General features: G+C 47.2%; 1 protein-coding gene across 6 annotated transcripts in view; it reads left to right on the plus strand.

The window, feature by feature from the left end:
• The window catches only part of GNMT (glycine N-methyltransferase), a 29,331-nt gene that overhangs the window by 7,704 nt on the left and 6,760 nt on the right, over positions 1 to 14,867 (plus strand). The gene's annotated exons all lie outside the window — the stretch shown is intronic.

Here is a 14,867-nt window from a genome sequence, read left to right on the forward strand (position 1 = left end):
TAGTCCCAGCATTTTGAAAGGCTGAGGCAGGCAGATTGCTTGAACTCAGGAGTTTGAGACCAGCCTGGGCAACATGGCGAAACCCCATCTCTACAAAAAAATAGAAAAATTAGCCAGGCACGGTGGTGCATTCCTGTGGTGTCAGCTGCTTGGGAGGCTGAGATGGGAGGATCACTTGAGCACAGGAGGCGGAGGTTTCAGTGAGCTGAGATCATGCCATTGCAGCCCAGCCTGGTTAACAGAGCAAGACCCTGTCTCAAAAAAAAAAAAAAAAGTTACACATGGATTTTCAACTGTGTGGGGAGTCAGGGCCTCTAACCCCCAAGTTGTTCAAGGGTAACCTGGACTCACCAACCCAGTCTTGGTGTTTTAGATGTAATGGCGTGTGCTACGTCACCTGTTTCAATAAGCAATGCTTAGCCTGTTATCAGGGCCTGAAATAGCATATCATATTTATGTTGAATAGTAATAGCTCAGTGAACAGATCTGTGTGTACTGAAGAGATCTTACTGGAGGTTAGCACTCCTTAAAACCGCCTTTTTTTTTTTTTCCTTTTGAGATGGAGTCTCACTCTGTCTCTTAGGCTGGAGTGTAGTGGCACGATCTAGGCTATCTGCAACCTCCACCTCCCAAGTAGCTGAGACCTACAGGCACGCACCACCACGCCTGGCTAATTTTTGTATTTTTTAGTAGAGACGGGGTTTCATCGTATTGGCCAGGCTGGTCTCGAACTCCTGACTTCGTGATCCACCCGCCTCAGCCCCCCAAAGTGCTGGGTTTACAGGCGTGAGTCACTGTGCCTGGCTAAAACTGCTTTTAACAGCCAGGTACAGTAGCTCACACCTGTATTCCCAGCAGTTTGGGACCAGCCTGGGCAGCATAGTGAGACCTCATCTGTACTGAAAAAAAAAAAAAAATTAGCCATGTGTGATCCCAGCTACTCAGGAGGCTGAGGTGGGAGGATCACTTGAGCCTGGGAGATCGAGGCTGCAGTGAGCATCTGTGATCACACCACTGCACTCCAGCCTGTTTTTTGAGACCCTGTCTCAAAAAACAAAAGAAACAGAACCCTGCTTTTTTTTTTTTTTTTGAGACGGAGTCTCGCTCCGTCGCCCAGGCTGGAGTGCAGTGGTGCGATCTTGGCTCACTGCAAGCTCCGCCTCCTGGGTTCACACCATTCTCCTGCCTCAGCCTCCTGAGTAGCTGGGACTACAGGCGCCCGCCACCACTCCCGGCTAATTTTTTGTATTTTTAGTAGAGACGGAGTTTCACTGTGTTAGCCAGGATGGTCTCGATCTCCTGACCTCGTGATCAGCCCGCCTTGGCCTCCCAAAGTGCTAGGATTACAGACTTGAGCCACTGCGCCCAGCCAAAACCCTGCTTTTAATAAAGTGTGAAATGGTGAACCTTTTTTTTTTAAGTTTTCTATTTGTATAAATGTATAGGGCACAAGTATCGTTTTGTTACCTGCATAGAGTGTGTAGTGGTGAATTCAGGGCTTTTTGGGAGAACCTCTCTTCTTACACATCAGTGGAGTACTCACTGATAACACTAAACTTAATAGTAATGTCGCCACCATTATTAGTGTTAACGACCCACTGATATAGAGACCTATTTCACACTTAACTAACAGGACTTTCTTAAAAGTCCAAAAAAGGATCTGCTTTGATAATTCTGCTAGGAGATCCAAGTGGGTGGGTGGATCTGCTAGCACCACTCCTCAAGTGTTTCAGTGTTCAGTCTGGGGTAGATCCAATTAGCAGAGAAGAGTTTTATGCAATGGCTTGGACTAGAGTTTGGAATTTGGCAGTCATCACTGGAAAAATGAATTTCTACCTGTTCTGAATCAAAACAAAAACAAGCCATGTGCAGTGCACACCTGTAGTCCCAGCTACTTGGGAAGTGACTTGAGAGGATCACTTGAGCCCAGGAGTTCCAGTCCAGCCTGAGCAACACAGTGAGACCCTCATCTCTAAAAAGCAAATAAAAATAAAAAACACCAAAACAACCAGGATGTCTCCCATTTGCAGTTATTGTATCTACATAATTCACAATTGCAGGATTTTAATGTGTCCTCAAATAGAACTTGGAGTTTGTCCAGTTACAGCCACATTCCCAAGATGAAGTCTTTTTGCAAACATGTCACACATTTGGGAATGAAGAATTTAGTCTTTTCAGCCAATTCCAAATAATGTGTCCCACATTTAAAATATCACCTGTTCTTCTTTTCTTTTTTTTTTTTTTTTTTTTTTTTTTTTGAGATGGAGTCTCACTCTGTTGCCCAGGGAAGTGCAGTGGCGTGATCTTGGCTCACTGCAGCCTCCACCTCCCAGGTTCAAGTGATTCTCCTGTCTCAGCTTCCCGAGTAGCTGATTACAGGTGTGCACCACCACACCCGGCTAATTTTTGTATTTTTAGTAGAGACAGGATTTCACCATGTTGGCCAGGCTGGACCTATTCTTATTTTCAATGAAGTCAAACAGTAAATTGATTTATATTCTGTGATCTTTTTCATGGCCCAGGGCATCTAAAATTTACAGAGAGATGGCCGGGCATGGTGGTCATGCCTGTAATCCCAGTACTTTGGGAAACCGAGGCAGGTGGATTGCTTGAGCCCAGGAGTTTGAGACCAGCCTGGATAACAAAGTGAGACTGTCTTTACAAAAATAAAACTTACGGAGATGAATTAAGTAAAATAAAAAGCAGTTTTAATATATTTTAGTGGGCAGGACATGGACAATTTGTAGATGAAGGATTGCAATTATTTGGTACATTTTGGCAATAATTAAGATATAATAGATATAATTAGATACAATATTCTACCTAATGAAATATCAACGAATAATATGTAAAGAAGAGTTCAAACGTGCCAGGTGAGATGGTTTATGCCTGTAATCCCAGCACTTTGGGAGGCCGAGGCAAGAGGATTGCTTGAGCCCAGGAGTTTGAGACAAGCTTGGGTGACACAGACATAACCCCCAAAAAAAAAAAAAATTAGCCAGGCATGGTGGTGCACCCCCGTAATGGCAGCTACTCAGGAGGCTGAGGTGGGAAGATCGCTTGAGCCTGCAAGTTCGAGGCTGCAGTGAGCTATGATCACACCACTGTGTTCCAGCCTAGGCGACAAAGCAAGACCCTGTTTAAAAAAAAAAACAACTAAATTTTAAAAAGGAGTGACCCTACTACCCCCTTCAGCATTCCTTTCCCACACAAAGCAAATGGAAAAGAAAGTAATAATAAAGGGAAAAATAATAAACTGCCATAAGCCACTTAACATTTCAAATATTGTATATATAGCCAATCTATTTGTAGACAGTGACAAAGAAATTATTCCCGTATCATCTTGGTTATTATTCCAATTTAATATCAGTCTTCATTCTCCAGACTTTTTTTCTTTTTCTTTTTCTTTTTTTTTTTGAGGCAGAGTCTCCCTCAGTCATCCAGGCTGGAGTACAATGGCACAATCTTGGCTCACTGCAACCTCTTCCTCCTGGGTTCAAGCGATTCTCCTGCCTCAGCCTCCCAAGTAGTTGGGATTACAGGCGCCTGCCACCACGCCCAGCTAATTTTTGTCTTTTCAGTAGAGACAGGGTTTCACCATGTTGGCCAGGCTGGTCTCCCAACTCCTGACCTCAAGTGATGCACCCACCTCAGCCCCCAAAAGTGCTGGGATTACAGGTGTGAGCCACCTCTCCCAACCAAGAATGCACTTTTAAGGCCGGGCAAGGTGGCTCAAGCCTGTAATCCCAGCACTTTGGGAAGCGAGGCAGGTGGATCACGAGGTCAGGAGTTCGAGACCAGCCTGGCCAATATGGTGAAATGCCACCTCTACTGAAAATACAAAAAAAATTAGCTGAGTGTGTTGGCGCATGCCTGTAATCCCAGCTACTTAGGAGGCTGAGGCAGGAGAATCACTTGACAGAATCCCACTCTGTCGCCCAGGCTGCAGTGCAGTGGCTTGATCTCTGCTCACTGCAACCTCTGCCGCCTCAGTTCAAGCGATTCTTGTGCCTCACCCTCCCAAGTAGCTGGGACTACAGGCGCGTGCCACCATGCCCAGCTAATTTTTTTGTAGTTTTAGTAGAGACAGGGCTTTGCCATGTTGGCCAGGGTGGTCTGGAACTCCTGACCTCAAGTGATCTGCCCCCCTCGGCCTCCCAAAGTGCTGGGATTACAGGTATGAGCCACCACGCCCAGACATGATAATTAACAGGAGATTTAAAAAAAAAAAAAAAAAAATCCAAGGGTAGTGGAGTAAATTTTCCCCAGAATATTTTGTAAAATAAAGAGTGGATTTACTTACAATTCTCCAGTTCAGGCTTTTTTTTAGACAGAGTCTCACTCTGTCACCTAGGCTGGAGTGCAGTGGCACGATCTCAGCTCACTGCAACCTCTGCTTCCCAGATTCAAGCAAATCTCCCTGCCTTAGCCTTCTGAGTAGCTAGGATTACAGGTGCCTGCTACCACGCCCAGCCAATTTTTGTATTTTTTAGTAGAGATGATGTTTCACCGTGTTGGCCAGGCTGGTCTCAAACTCCTGACCTCAGGTGATCCGTCTGCCTCAGCCTCCCAAAATACTGGGATTACAGGCATGAGCCACCATGCCCGGCCCCAATCCAGGCTTTCTAAACCTGTTGCCAAAGATGCATCTGTAGGATCAGAGTGAGCCCAAGTTTTCATTACTTGGGTATGGACAGCCCCATTTGAGGCAGTCTGTGTGCTAAAAATAAACAGTTAAGAATGATTACACATCTTTAGGGTTCTTCCAGCTCTGAGATTCTATAGACAATAAAAGGGTTTGTGGAGAGGAGGCTCCTTTGTTCTAAATTCCCCAATTCACTTTCTGACGCCAGAACAGAGATGGTCAGGGTACGGAGAGGTCGGGTGGCCATCTACCTGAATCTACTTCTATCCAGGGTCTTATCTTTGGGAGAGAAATCTGGGAGGGGAAATTGTCTCCTCTGGTGAACATACACTAACCAAACCAAACAATGAATTTATGATGTGATGGTGAGCCATAGAATAGCAAGGACAAGGCCGAGTGTGGTGGCTCACGCCTGTAATCCCAGCACTGTGGGAGGCCGAGGTGGGCAGATCACCTGAGGTCGGGAGTTTGAGACCAGCCTGACCAACATGGTGAGACCTTGGGCTCACTCTGATCCTACAGATACAAAAAAAATTAGCCGGGCATGGTGGTGCATGCCTGTAATCCCAGCTACTCGGGAGGCTGAGGCAGGAGAATCGCTTGAACCCAGGAGGTGGAGTTCACAGTGTGCCAAGATCGTGTCATTGCACTCCAGCCTGGGCAACAAGAGCGAAACTCCATCTCAAAAAAAAAAAAAGAAAGAATAGCAAGGACAACAAGCACCCCCATTCCCGGCCCTGGAATTTGTCCGTGTGTTAACGGTGGAGGGTGTCCATGTTCTTGGCATCTTGAACAAACACTTGGACAAAATGCACAAAAAAATCAAGGAAGGAATGAAGGGTTTTATTGAAAATGAACTGGGTGCAGTGGCTCATGCCTGTAATCCCAGCACTTTGGGAGGCTGAGGCAGGCAGATCACGAGGTCAGGAGATTGAGACCATCTTGGCTAACATGGTGAAACCCCATCTCTACTAAAAATACAAAAAAATTAGCCAGGCGTGGTGGTGGGCACCTGTAGTCCCAGCTACTCTGGAGGCTGAGGCAGGAGAATGGTGTGAACCCAGGAGGTGGAGGTTGCAGTGAGCCAAGATTGTGCCACTGCACTCCAGCCTGGGCGACAGAGCGAGACTCCATCTCAAAAAAAAAAAAAAGACAATGAAAGTACACTCCACAGCCTGGGAGCGAGAATGAGCATAGGGGCTCAAAGGCCCTGTTAACAAAATTTTTGTGAGTTTAAATACCCTCTACTTGGGGAATGCCCTATGTAAATGAAGAAGATGAAGTAAAGTTAAAATTGCAAAGTTATTATGCCCTAAGGAGAGGATATTTCCTGTTATAGCTGAAGTGTGAATTGGCCTTATGTTACCTGCCTCCAGACCCTATTTTGCTGCCTCATCTGCCCCCTGAGATGTGATCCCCATAAATCTTTATGGGAGGCAGAGGGACAGATGGTCTTTTTTCTGTAACTGCTTCATGCTGGCTTGGGGGATGGTCCCCACCTATTAGGGATCATGGAACTCTCACCCTGCTCTGTCTAGTGGAGGCAGGGTAGCTTTTTGATGGCCAGGGGTGGTGTCATCACCTGGAACTGGCTGGAACCTTTGTTGCATGATAGCTGAAGCTTGATGGTCTCTAGGCAAGAAGAAATGAATTTGGTTAAAACATTTAATGGGAACTGCAGGGGGTGGATACCTATGCTGTTAGAAATGTTTGTTATATCGACCAGGCGCAGTGGCTTACGCCTGTAATCCCAGCACTTTGGGAGGCCGAGGCGGGCGGATCACGAGGTCAGGAGTTCCAGATGAGCCTGGCCAACATAGTGAAACCCTGTCTCTACTAAATAGAAAAAAATTAGCCGGGTGGGGTGGCGCAAGCCTGTAATCCTAGCTACTCAGGAGGCTGAGGCAGGAGAATTGCTTGAACCTGGGAGGTGGAGGTTGCAGTGAGCTGAGATTGAGCCACTGCACTCCAGTCTGGGGGCGAGGGAGTGAGACTCCGTCTCAGAAAAAAAAAAAAGAAAGGTTTGTCATAGAGATTTGCGGGAGAAAAAAACAAAACCTGGTCTGTTTTAGAATCTATGTGTTTCCTTAAAGTCCTAGCATGAGCGACTCCATTTTGGTTTGGTTTGTTGAGGCCTAGTGCATGAGCCTAGTCCAAAACAGTGGCCTCCCATAATTTTGTTTAAAAAATTCCCCCTTTTTGGTTAGGCTGTCATTTAAGTGAGAGTGTGACCAAGCCTTAGGGCCTTAGCGCCACTCTCAGTTACCATCATTTTGGGTTTCCTATCTCAGCACATCATTTATAGCTTACGGTGTCCTTATGGTTGCACATTTTTTTAGCTCCTGTTATTCCAGTTGAAGAGAGACCATTTGACATTCCAGAGATAGCTGCACGCAAGCATTTAAAACCTTTGAGAGAATACAGCGCACCAGGGAGACTACTATTATGACTGTTGGGAGGATGATACCAAGAGTTTGGAGTATGCTCCTTACCCAGGTTCCCCATAAACCAAACCACCTAAAATCACATAGATCAAAGAATGAGCTAGATAGAGTTTACTCATGGCCAGGCCTGGTGGCTCACGTCTGTAATCCCAGCACTTTGGGAGGCCGAGGCGGGCAGATCACCTGAGGTTGGGAGTTTGAGACCAGCCTGAGCAACATGGAGAAACCCCATCTCTACTAAAAATACAAAATTAGCCAGGCGTGGTGGTGCATGCCTGTAGTCCCAGCTGCTCGGGAGGCTGAGGCAGGAGAATTGCTTGAACCCGGGAGGCAGAGGTTGCAGTGAGCTGAGATCGTGCCATTGCACTCCAGCCTGGGCAACAAGAGCAAAATTCCTTCTCAAAAAAAAAAAAGTTTACTCACTTGGCTAAGCAGTCTCTTTGTTAATCCCCTACCACTAAATTTCTATAATCTTCATGTGATGTATTTCTCCATAGGCCACAAGTGCCAGCAGCTGCACAGATACTTCTCTGTTTAGCCAATGGTATCATAACTTTCACAAGAGAATTAAAAGTCTATTGTATAACTGTAGCCTTTACAGTAGAATTTGCTACAGAACCCATCATGAGGGATACTTTTTTTTTTTTTTTGAGACTAAGTTTCGCTCTTGTTGCCCAGGCTGGAGTGCAATGGCACCATCTTGGCTCACTGCAACCTCTCCCTCCTGGGTTCAAGCGATTCTCATGCCTCAGCCTCCCAAGTAGCTGGGATTACAGGTGCCAACACCATGCCCAGCTAATTTTTATGTATATATTTTTTAGTAGAGACGAGGTTTCACCACATTGGCTAGGCTGGTCTCAACCTCCTGACTTCAGGTGATCCGCCTGCCTCGACCTCCCAAAGTGCTGGGATTACAGGCGTGAGCACCGTGCCCAGCCCCATTAAAGTTTTTTACCTGCACTGGGCCTTCATTTTTTATCTGTTAAAGTATAAAGTTATCCATGTATAAGGTTGGCTGCAAACTACTTCACAAATAAAAGTACATCCCATTAGTGCACATAACAGATGCCTTTTCCACTTTTATTGTTCATAGAGGCACAAGCAAGAACAAATATTCAAAGATAAGAGTTTTATGACAGTAGAAGTCTTAATCTGTGAATTTGGGAAAAGCTTATTCACATCAAAGATGCCATCCTCGGCCAGGCACGGTGGCTCATGCCTGTGCTCCCAGCACTTTGGGAGGCTGAGGCGGGCGGATCACCTGAGGTCAGGAGTTAGATAACACCTTGGCCAACATGGTGAAACCCCGTCTCTACTAAAAATATAAAAATTAGCCGGGTGTGGTGACGAGCACCTGTATACTCGGGAGGCTGAGGTAGGAGAATCGCTATTATAAAAAGTAGAGGTTCCTCTTCAAAGACTTTCCTCCCCATCTAATTAGGAATAAATAGTAACTTCTCTTAGAAGCAAAATTTATTCAAAGACCTGTGGTAACATTGTTAAATATCTGCTAGCCATAATAAAGAAATCAATGTACTTTATGTTCTTAGCTCCCACAGTTTAGCCTAAATATTTGCCCTGGCATGCTTATACTGGTCCAAGCAAACATTAGGTGATAGCCTGTTCCTCATCCTTATTTGAAGGTGTTTTTACCTTTCTCAGCATTCCACAAGTTACTTCCTCCTTCCTTTGTTCTCCTCTGCCTTTGCCTCTTTTAAAAGTTCTAAGTTGCTAGCCAATCGGGAAAAATACAAAATGTGATGTCCCGTTCCAGCCAGTGGAAACCGGACACAGCAGTAGGGTGGACGCGTCAGGTTATAAATTTGTTCAGTGTACTCTCATGGCAAAACTGCTGGCGAGGGTACCCTTTCTGCAGAAAGTAAAAATGGCCTTGCTGAGGAAATTGAATTTATGTTCAAGTGCTATTTCTTTACAGCACCAGGGAACAAGCATTTCTTATTTATTTATTTATTTATTTATTTATTTATTTATTTTTTTGAGATGGAGTCTCGCTCTGTCACCCAGGTTGGAGTGCAGTGGCGCAGTCTTGGCTCACTGCAAGCTCCGCCTCCTGGGTTCACGCATTCTCCTGCCTCAGCCTCTCCGAGTAGCTGGGACTACAGGCGCCTGCCACCACGTCCGGCTAATTTTTTTGTATTTTTGGTAGAGACGGGGTTTCACCATGGTCTCGATCTCCTGACCTCGTGATCCGCCCGTCTCGGCCTCCCAAAGTGCTGGGATTACAAGCGTGAGCCACCATGCCCGGCCTTTATTTTTTTTTAATTAATTATTTACTTTTTGAGATGAAGTCTCGCTCTGTCACCCAGGCTGGAGTGCAGTGGCACGATCTCAGCTCAGTGCAAGCTCCGCCTCCTGGGTTCACACCATTCTCCTGCCTCAGCCTCCTGAGTAGCTGGGATAACAGGCGCGTGCCACCACATCCAGCTAAATTTTTTTTTTTTTTTGTATTTTTAGTAGAGACGGAGTTTCACCGTGTTAGCTAGGATGGTCTCAATCCCCTGACCTCATGATCTGTCCGCCTCGGCCTCCCAAAGTGTTGGGATTACAGGCGTGAGCCACTGTGCCTGGCCAATTTTTTTTTTTTTTGAGATGCAGTTTCATTCTTGTTGCCCAGGCCGGAGTGCAATGGTGTGATCTCGGTTCACCGCAACTTCCCCCTCGCAGGTTCAAGCGATTCTCCTGCCTCAGCCTCCTGAGTAGCTAGGATTACAGACGTGCCACTATGCCCAGCTAATTTTTTGCATTTTTAGTAGAGACGGGGTTTCTCCATGTTGGTCAGGCTGGTCTCGAACTCCCGACCTTAGGTGATCTGCCTACCTCGGCCTCCCAAAGTGCTGGGATTACAGGCGTGAGCCACCATGCCCAGCCTCCAGGGAACAAGCATTTCTAACAACTTGAACCCAGGAGGCGGAGGTTGCAGTGAGCTGAGATGGCACCACTCATTCCAGCCTGGGCGACAGAGGGAGACTCCATCTGAAAAAAACAAAAACTAAACCATATGTAAAACAAACATTGTTTTGGTCCAGAAAGATTGGACAACTGGAAGAGGCTTGGGGGCTTTCAGATCACAGGTGGGAGACAAACGGTTGTGTTCTTTTGAGTTTCTGATTAGTGTCTCCAAAGGAAACAATCAGATACGCATTTATCTCAGTGGAGGCAGGCTCTCCCCAAGCTCTCAGCTTGAATTAACACTGACATTTTAAAATATCTAGCAAAGACAAACATAAAATTTAGACAAAACCTATGCTGACAGATCTGAAGGCCTTTTTATTTTTATTCCCCCAATAATTTTAAAGCTGGCTAGTTTAGTAAAGTTATACTTTTTTTTTTTTTTTTGAAACGGAGTCTCGCTCTGTCGCCCAGGCTGGAGTGCAGTGGCGCAATCTCGGCTCACTGCAAGCTCCGCCTCCCGGGTTCACGCCATTCTCCTGTCTCAGCCTCTCCGAGTAGCTGGGACTACAGGTGCCCGCCACCACGCCCGGCTAATTTTTTGTATTTTTAGTAGAGACGGGGTTTCACTGTGGTCTCCTGACCTCGTGATCCGCCCGCCTCGGCCTCCCAAAGTGCTGGGATTACAAGCGTGAGCCACTGTGCCCGGCCTAGTAAAGTTATACTTAAGTGGACTTGAAAATTGCTTAGATGTATTTACTTAATTACTTAAGCCCCTTTTTTTTTTTTTTTTTTTTTTTTTGAGACAAGAGTCTTGCTCCGTCGCCCAGGCTGGAGTGCAGTGGCGCGACCTCGGCTCACTGCAACCTCCACCTCCTGAGTTCAAGCAATTCTCCTGCCTCAGTCTCCCGAGTAGTTGGGATTACAGGCGCCCACCACCACGCCCGGCTAATTTTTGTATTTTTAGTAGAGACAGGGTTTCGCCATGTTGGTCAGGCTGGTCTCGAATTCCCTAGCTCGTGATCCACCTCAGCCTCCCAAAGTACTGGGATTACAGGCGTGAGCCACTGCGCCTGGCTGAGCCCTCTTTTACTTATGTCAATTTGGTAGACACAACATATAGCAGTAAGTGTACATATAAGTAAATACATCTAGACATGTATATACACACATAAACGATGACCTGGAACGTTAGCCATGAGATGTCAGTACAAGCTTGAAGGTTTTACTTTGCCCTAGTGGATAATCCAAGGAAGGCTGTGAACCAAAATTTTGGATAAAGCAGTCTCCATGGCAGTTTTATTTATGTTTATATTTATTTATTTTTTGAGACAGAGTTTCTCTCGTTGCCCAGGCTGGAGTGCAATGGCGCAATCTTGGTTCATCGCAACCTCTGCCTCCCAGATTCAAGTGATTCTCCTGCCTCAGCCTCTCAAATAGCTGGGATTACAGGCATGCACCACCATGCCCGGCTAATTTTGTATTTTTAGTAGAGATGGGGTTTCTCCGTGTTGGTCAGGCTAGTCTTGAACTCTCGACCTCAGGTGGTCCTCCTGCCTCAGCCTCCCAAAGTGTTGGGATTACAGGTGTGAGCCACCGTGCCTGGCCAAAGTAGTTTGATTGATTGATTTTTGTTTTGAGATGGAGTCTTGCTCTGTTGCCCAGGCTGGAGTGCAGTGGCACAATCTTAGCTCACTGCAACCTCTGCCTCTGCCACCCAGGTTCAAGCAATTCTCCTGGCTCAGCCTCCCAAGTAGCTGGGATTGTGGGCACGTGCCATCATGCCTGGCTAATTTTTGTATTTTTAGTAGAGACAGGGTTTTAGCATCTTGGCCAGGCTGATCTTGAACTCCTGACCACGTGATCCACCTGTCTTGGCTTCCCAAAGTTCTGGACAGTTTGATTTTTAAAGGCTAAACCTCCCCAGGCTCCAAGGAGCACTGGGGACAAACAGTACCAAAGGAGAGCATCAACCGTTAACCAGGCCCCCTGCTCAGAACAGTAGCACAGACCGGGCGCCATGGCTCACGCCTGTAATCCCAGCACTTTGGGAGGCCGAGGTGGGCGGATCACGAGGTCAGGAGATCGAGACCATCCTGGCTAACATTGTGAAACCCCATCTCTACTAAAAATACGAAAAAATTAGCCGTGTGTGGTGGCGAGCGCCTGTAGTCCCAGCTACTCGGGAGGCTGAGGCAGGAGAATGGCGTGAACCCAGGAGGTGGAGCTTGCAGTGAGCCGAGATCGCGCCACTGCACTCTAGCCTGGGTGACAGAGCGAGACTCCGTCTCAAAAAAAAGAAGAAAGAACAGTAGCACAAAAGCCTGGATGCATGCAATGGCATCCCACTTTCCCATTAGACAGTAAACTTCAGATTCTAAACAATTTGGGGGCCAAGCAGCATAGCAACTGTGAGAAAATTCTAAGGAGAGTGTTTTTTTTGTTTGTTTTTGAGATGGAGTCTAGCTCTGTCAGGCTGGAGTGCAGTGGCGCAATCTCGGCTCATTGCAACCTCTGCCTTCCGGGTTGAAGCGATTCTCCTGCCTCAGCCTCCTGAGTAGGTGGGACTACAGGTGTGTGCCACCACACTGGCTAATTTTTGTATTTTTTTTTTTTTTTTTTTTTGAAGGATTGCCTGTCAGTGAGCAGTGGGTCTCGCTCACCCCCCCCCCCCCCCCCCCCCCCCCCCCCCCCCCCCCCCTTTTTTTTTTAGTAGAGCGGGTTCACCTGTTAGCCAGGATGGTCTCGATCTCCTGACCTCGTGATCCCCGCCCCCCCGTGCGGTCGGCGGCCCGCCATTTTTTTTTTTTTTTTTTTTTGTCTCGCCTCGTCGGCCTCCCAAAGTGCTGGGATGACAGGTGTGAGCCACTGCACCCAGCCCAGGAGGGTTTAATACTAGACCTCAAAACCCCGGCCAAGGGCATCCCCTTTTGCGAGTTTGAGGTCCCAAGGAGCAGGACCAACAGAGCGTCCCACTGGGGGGTCCAATCTTAGAGCTCCAGACATCTCTGGTGTTACTTAGATGGGCACTGGTGTCACTTTGCTTGCGTTCCCTCCAGAACCTGCTATGAACTAAGTGTAGTAAGAGCTGGATGCGGGTGGGCCCTTTTGTTCCATAGCCAGTAGAGTTTGATAAGGGAAGAATTTAGCATAAGAAAAGAAGGTTTAAATCCTCTGAAACAAGTGCGAGTTTGCTCGGAGCTGCACTGCAGGTAGGATTCAGGTACCAAGTGAGGAAATGTTTAAAAAAAAAAAAAAAAGTCCTTACCCCTTCAGGGCAGGGCGATTATTCCCATTTGTTCCTAGGCCTTAAGGCAATACTGGGGACTGACCCCAGCCAATTGGCCTCAATTTCCAAGGTGCTGCTAGGAAATAGCCGCTCTAAGACTGAAAAAGAAAGAGGAAAAAAAATAAGACCCAGATTCCTTAAGCGAACCGGGCAGTGGCAGTTAGGTTTCTCCACATGGAAACCCCTAGTTTCACTGGCTATGACCAGAAACCTGCAGTTGCAGGCCGGGTGCGGTGGCTCACACCTGTCATCCCAGCACTTTGGGAGGCCGAGGCGGGTGGATCACGAGGTCAAGAGTTTGAGACCAGCCTGACCAACATGGTGAAACCCTGCCTCTTCTAAAAATACAAAAATTAGCCATGCGTGGTGACGCGCACCTGTAATCCCAGCTACTCAGGAGGCTGAGGCAGGAGAATTGCTTGAATCTGGGAGGCAGAGGTTGCAGTGAGCTGAGATTGAGCCACGGCACTCCGGCACTCCAGCCTGGCGACAGAGTGAGACTCTGTCTCAAAAAAAACAAAAAGAAAAAAACCTGCAGTTGCTTCCATGTTTAGGCGCTGCCCACCAAGGGTCCCAAGTTGGAAAGGAAGGAGGAGAGAGAGAGAGAGAGGCAGAGAGAGAGAAGCGCGAGAGCGCCCCTGTAATTGAGCAGAAAGGAAAGGGAGAAAAATGAATCCCAAACTTTGGGCTTACCTCTTTCTGCTGGCTGGCTCGCCAAAATATGTTAACGGTAGGGGTGTCCAGGTTCTTGGCATCTTGAACAAACAATTGGACAAAATGCACAAAGCAAGAAAGGAATGAAGGATTTTATTGAAAATGAAAGTACACTCCACAGTGTGGGAGTGAGTATGAGCATAGGGGCTCAAACGCCCTGTTACAGAGTTTTTGTGAGTTTAAATACCCTCTACTTGTGGTACGCCCTATGTAAATGAAGAGGATGAAGTAAAGTTACAGTTACAAAGTTATTAATGGCAGGCATACGCCCTATGGAGAGGATATTTCCCATTATAACTGAAGTGTGAATTGGCCTTATCTTCCCTGTCTCTAGACCCTATTTTCCTGCCTCCAGTGAAAGCAGAGGGATTTTTTTTGTTTTTTGTTTTTTGAGACGGAGTCTTGCTGTGTTGCCCAGGCTGGAGTACAGTGGTGCGCTCGGCTCACTGCAACTTCCACCTTCCCGGGTTCAAGCGATTCTCCTGGCTCAGCCTCCCGAGTAGCTAGGACTACAGGCGGGTGTCACCATGGCCCGGCTAATTTTTCTGTATTTTTAGTAGAGACGTGTTAGCCAGGTTTCACCGCGTTACCCAGGATGGGCTCGAACTCTGGACCTCAGGTGATCCACCGGCCTTGGCCTCCCAAAGGGTGAGATTACAGGCGTGAGCCACCGCGCCTGGCCAGGAGAGGGTCTTTAGAAGGGTTCTCAGTGGTCCAGAAATTGGAAGCAAGGCCCAACTTACACCTTAGGAGGCTCAGGGAAAAGCCTGATGGTCACCTACACGACAGAGGCACATCGGCCTCCAGGTGGGCGGGGAGCATTCTTCCAGCCTGGCTCCGCCCCTGGGCTTCGGTGGACAGACCA

This window comes from Nomascus leucogenys, chromosome 17, assembly GCF_006542625.1.
Source record: "Nomascus leucogenys isolate Asia chromosome 17, Asia_NLE_v1, whole genome shotgun sequence".
Classification (NCBI taxonomy): Eukaryota; Metazoa; Chordata; class Mammalia; order Primates; family Hylobatidae; genus Nomascus; species Nomascus leucogenys.